This window comes from Castor canadensis, chromosome 1 (genome assembly GCF_047511655.1).
Source record: "Castor canadensis chromosome 1, mCasCan1.hap1v2, whole genome shotgun sequence".
Lineage (NCBI taxonomy): Eukaryota > Metazoa > Chordata > Mammalia > Rodentia > Castoridae > Castor > Castor canadensis.
The window spans coordinates 192,439,970-192,446,379 of record NC_133386.1 but is presented as its reverse complement, the minus strand read 5'-3'; positions in this window follow the sequence as shown (position 1 = coordinate 192,446,379).

The following is a 6,410-nucleotide window of genomic DNA, read 5'->3' as shown; positions in this document are numbered from 1 at the left end:
TCACAGGCACAGAGCTAGAATCTTCTGCATTCTTCCTGCAGTTAATATTGGAAAAATGGCTTAGGTCCAGCTTAAATCATGTGTGGCCTCACAGTGTCTCACATACGGTAAACCAGATTCTCCTTGACTCTCTTATCCTCATTGGCTTTGCTTGGTGATTTTCTGTGCCACAGCTTGTGTTTCCAATCAGAATTTCATTTCAATATGTCTATTTCTTGAAAAGCCATTGTAACTTCCAAAGCTCTTTAACCTGTAGTGCACAGAATAGGTATAAAATGATTAAGAAATATTTTATAGTATATATTTCAAACATGAAATATTTGATTGTTGAAGTTTATTAATGCTTTCACAGTAAAGGAACTCTAGTGGCTCAGCAACTAAGAGAAAGGATTAACAAATGGAACTACATGAAATGAAAAAGCTTCTGTACAGCAAAAGAAATAGTCTCTAAATTAAAGAGATCATCCACAGAATGGGAGAAAAAGTTTTCTAGCTATGCATCAGACAAGGGACTGGTTGCAAGAGTATTCAGGGAGCTCAAAAAATAAACTCTCCAAAAATCAATGAACCAATAAGGAAGTGGGCAACTGAACTAAACTGAACATTTTCAAAGAAGGAATTCTAAATTCCTAAAAAACACGTGATAAGATGATCACCATCTCTGGCCATAAAGGAAATGCAAATCAAAACCACACTAAGAATTTACCTCACTCTTGTAATTACTACCATCAAGAACATCAACAACAACAAATGTTGGCAATAATAGGGAAAAAAGGAACTCTCACACACTGATGGTGGGAATGTAAGTTAGTACAACCACTATCAAAATCAAGATTTAGGCTTCTGAAAAAAACTAAACCTAAATCTGCCGTATGATCTATGGTATTGCCATATGTAATCCCACTCCTAGGGGTACACCTGAAGGAATGTGACTCAAATTAGTACAAAGACACCTGAGCACCCATGTTTATTGCTGCACTAGTCACAATAGTCAAGCTATGGAAACAGCCAAGATGCCCCACTACTGATGACTGGATTAAGAAAATGTAGTATTTATACACAATGGAATTGCATTCATCCATGAGCAAGAACTGGAAAACATCATCTTAAGCAAAGTTAATCAAGCTCAGAAGGCCAAAAATTGCTGAATAAATGAAAAAACAATAAAATAAAATTTTAAAAACATAAATAAACACAAAGTTTATACATTTGCTTAGCACAATGTGATGTTCTGATTGCTGTATACATCAGTTACTAATCAATTCTGGGTAATTAGCCTATGTACCACCTTAAGTTCATTTATTTCTAGTGATGACACTCCTATCTTTCACTTCTAAATACTTTGACATTTATAATGCATAATGCAATAAGAGAATGATGTTAATTGTCAACACCATGCAATGTCATAGAGTGAAAGAACTTACTCCTTCAATCAAACACAGTATAACTTTACCCATTGAGTAACCTTTTTTGTTATGGGACTGTGACTTTAAACTCAGTGCTTTGCTTGCAAAGCAGGTATTCTACCAATTGAACCACTCCTCAAAGCCATTTTTTCTGGTTATTTAAAAGATGGGGTCTTACTAACCATTTCCCTGAGCTGGCCTTGAGCCATATCCTCTTGATAGTCCCAGACTATGGTAATCACTATTCTACACTCAACTTCTATTAAATCATTTTTTTAGATTGTTCTTATGAGTGAACTCATGCAGTGCTTGTTTATCTATGCCTGATTTATTTCACTTATTCTAATATCCTCCAGGTCCATCAACAATGTCAGATATGACAGGAGATCATGCTTTGTATGTGTTATTGGTATTCAATTACATCACCACACTTTGTTTATCTATTCATCTGCAGATGAGGTCAATTCCACATCCTGACTATCTTTCCTAGTGCTGCAATAAACAAGGGGTGCAGACGTCTTTTGAATATCTACATGATTTCCCTTCTTTGTGTACTTACCCAATGATTGCAGAACTGAATGATAGTACATTTTCATGTTTTGAGAAATCCACATATTGTAACCATGAATACTGTACTACTTTGTGTTCCCACAAATAATGTATAACTTCCTCTTTCTCCACATTCACACCAATATATTTGTTTTTTAGATAATAGTCATTCTCACTGGAGTAAGGTTGTATTTCATTGTAGTTTTGATTTTCATTTCTCTATTAATTAATGATATCAAGTATTTCTCATACATTTGTTGACCATTTGTTCTATTTCAGGAAATGTCTATTCAGTTCTTTAGCCCAGTTTTAGCTTTTTGCTTTTGAATTGTTTCAGTTCCTTGTATATTGTTGATGTTAACTTCTTGACATATGCAGACTTTTTCAATAATTTTCTCACATTGGTAGGTTGCATCTGTGCTATATTTATTGTTCTCTCTTTCATACTGAATTTTATAGTTTCATAAAATCCCATTTGTCAATTCACATTTTGTTGTATGTGCATTTGTGTTCCTATGAAAAACATATTTTTCCATTTCAATGTTCTAAAGTATTTCCCCTACATTTTGTAGTAGTATCAAAATGATGAGACTTATATTATAGAAAACTAGAAAAAAGGGTTTTTGGTATAATACTTGAAAATAACTTTAGTTCCTCAAATCAAACACATGCAAATTCTCAAGAGCAAGACTGTTTCCATTAGTAATTTTTTAATTAAAAATTCTTTTTATTTTTTAACTTCTGGATCTTGTCAATTAAATCATTTTCAGGCTATCATTGTATTTGTAAAGCAAATAAAACCAAAAGGCCTTAGGATTTAAGAAAAACATTTAGGAATATGATCACAGTTCTTTGAGGCAAAATGGAAATTCCAGGTATGGTGGCACATGCCTACAATCCCAGTAGTTGGTAAGGTAAGGCATGATGATTGCAAGTTGGAAGCCAGACTAGGATACAAGTAAGTTTGAGGCCAACCTAAATTGATTAATTAATTGGATGACTAATCAATTAAAATAAAAATGGTTCCTTAGCAAATAGGGAAGTGCTCCAGTAAATTTTTGTGTTAATTTTCTTAAAAAAATAGTATTTACCATTATTCTGAATTCGAATGCTTTGTCATATACTCAAATACCTCAAAGGATTGAATGTGTTCACCATGAAAGATTTATACTTCTATAATGTGTTCTTTCCAGGACATCTTTATGTTATGATGTTGAGACAGAGTTAAAGCTTCTTCTGCTGATTCTGGATGAAAGCCTTGTGAATTTTTCCAGGTCATTCCTAACTTTCACAGGTAGTCTCATACAGTGCCCTTCCCTGTGACTCTGTACAGTGTCTCCTGTCTTCCCTAGTCCCTAACAACACTTTGCTGTTATTGCTCAGATACAAGATGCCATGTAACATCCCAGGTGTTAACATAAATTAGGGAGTGACCTCACCTTGAACAATAGACTAGAGCCACCAAAAATTTTCCTATCTTGCTTCTTTAAAAACTTTAGGGGCAGGAGGAAGTAAGGGAGAGGGTGGAAGAAGGGAGGAAAAATGATCCAAACATTGGAAAAATGATCCAAACATTGTATGCATGTATGAGTAAAAGAAAAAAAAAACTTTGCTTGTGAGTTATGCCTGCCTGGTTGCTAGAGTCTGATTCATCTCATTTGATAAAAAGATGTGTGTGAGGGTTTGTTTATGTTCATGCATCTTTCAGAACCTTTAGAAAATTGACTTTTATATTTAATTAAAAGAGAGCACTGTGTGAAAGACTTAGATAAATTTTATAGCTAAAGAATGGAGAAATGGTATGCTATATGTGGAATTCTTGTGAGAGTATAGAATTTGTCATTAATGAATGAGATTGGTATAAGATTTTAGATTGGGCCAGTTTTATAACATGAGCCAAAAGAAATGTGGTAGGCAGAAAAATTCTCCCACCAGAATGTCAGTGTCCTGACTTGCTGAATCCATAAACATGTTTATATTACTTAGTTTTCAGTCAAATGTATCAAATAACTGAGAGGAATAATTTAAAGGAGGAAGGACTTAACTTTGGTTCATGGTTTCTGATATTTAATTCAATGGACATTTGGTGCTATTATTTTAGGCCTGAGGTGAACAGAACATCATGTCAGCAAGAGTGTGTACTGGTAAAGCAGCTCACCTCTTGGTTGACAAAAAACGGAAGGAGAGACAGGAAATGGTAAGGGACAAGATACCTCTGTGTCTTTTCCCCTAGCATCCTACTTCCTCATGCTATGTACTACTTCTAAGAGTCTCTAGGAACTCCCATAACAGTGCTATCACTGGGGACCAAGCCTTCAACCTGTTGTGGGCAGTGTCTTATTCAAAACATAATATTTCCCTGCCTACACAGGCTCGTGTCCATTTCATAATGGAAATTCAACCAATCCATCTCCAAAAATCTCCAAAATCTCATCAGTCCCAGCAGGTATCCAAAGTCTAAGCCCAATGTCTTTTAAAGCTAGAGTCAAAACCTTAGCTGTAAGTCCCTGAAATTTTTATGGCACAAGTTATACAATATCAACAAAAAATTGGAAGAGAATAAAATGTTCCAGTCCCAAAATGAAGAAATGGGGGAAAAAAAGGAGGACTGGAATCAGAGTAAGATTGAAACCAAGAACAGAGCATATATTAAATCCTGCACTTCCATGGTTCCGTGCCTGACATCCTGGTCACAATGTGGTGTGATGTTAGTTTCAAAGAGCACGGGCAGCCTGTCACCTATGGCCTTGCTAACAGCAGTTCACGTAGTCTTTCTCTCGGGGCTATTTCTACACACTGCCTGGGTTTGCCTCTGTATATACTCCCTGTTCCTGGCATCTTCAACTTCCTATTTTATCCAGCTTCAGGTTCACTCTCACATCTTCATGCACCACACTCTGGTGTTCTGAACTTCTATGAGAATCATCCTTTAAACTTTGTTTGTAATATTCTGTTTTTTCTAGCACATTTGTCCAAACATTTCCAAACTCCTTCAAACCATTTCCAAATATTCTGAAACACATGGTTTGGTAATCACAGCAATACCCTCTCTCTGGTACAAATATCTGTATAATTCAGGATTCTCTTGAGGAACAAACCAAAATGACATAGAAATTTATGGATGACATATATTATACATGATACATATAATAAATATATATAATTATAAAGTAGATTATTTAGATTGGCTTAGTTGTGTTGTAAGTTTTGAGTACAAGGTTTGAATACCGATAATACAACAATGGCTGTCTGCCTGATGCAGAGCCAGAGAACCTGGTAGTTGTGCAGTCCAAAAAGCTGGAGGCCTCAGAACCAGGGGGAACAATGATGCAGCCCCAGTCAGAGCTTGAAAAGCTGGAAACTACTGGAGAGTTGATGGTGTCTCTCTTGTTAAAGGGTGAACAAGGTGGAGTCTGAATTTCATTGGTATTGACACCATGTTTGCATTTTTTCAAAAAAAATAATGCTGCTAAGCAATTTCTGTCTTTATATTTTTGTATTTTTGCTGTAACTGAACCTTCCAACCTGTTGAATGGTGGGTGACTCCCACATTCAGAAAGATGCTTTCCCCTTTAGCTGCTATTCTAGCTGTCATTTATCTTCTGGAAACACCCTTAAGGACAAAAGAGAATTGTGCTTTACTAATCTCCTGAGCATCCCTCAGTACAATGAGGCTGACAACCAAGTTCAAGTATCACAATGTTATTTTGCATAGAAAAGAAATCTGCTGATGTGACTATGTTAAAGAAGTTGATATTAAATGCTCTCAAAATGACTTGTGTTTGTTAAACATAATCACAAAGCAAAGTGGTAGCAAGCAGGATGAATGTGAGAAGAGATTTAGCAGTAGATAAAGAGAAGAAAGTCAGGGATGTGGGTCTGCAAGTAGAGCTAGACTGAGATGGATGAGGGAAATCTCTATAAAATGCTTTTATATACATATATGTAAGTATAAATTGTAGCCATTGAGAGCTTGTGAGACCAGGATCAATTTGTGATATTTTGCTTTTACATGTTCTGCTCATTTTAGACAAAAGTAGACACTGACTCATTGAAGTGAGCTTCATAATCCTGGATTTGGTTTATTGATGACCTCTTTGACAATAAATTTTTTCTAAAGAAGCCACCATTTCCTTAGGCCTGTCATTTTCTTACTTGTTCCACTATATACAGATTTGGCACATAGGCAACATAGGCATAAACTGTTGTTTCACCTGGAATGGTACAGAGAATATGCTGCATTAAACAAAAATACTAAAAAAAAACTAATATGTAAGGTTTCGTGACAAAGACAAGTATCTCTACACAGTGTTAATAGAAGGGGCAAAAATTATTCAATTGGAGAGTGAAAGGATAGGGTAATGGGGGAAAACTAGGACTGAAGTATTTTAGATGCATGTGTGAAGGTGGAATAATGAAGCCCATTCGAAATGCTTTAAAAAGGAGTCACTATGC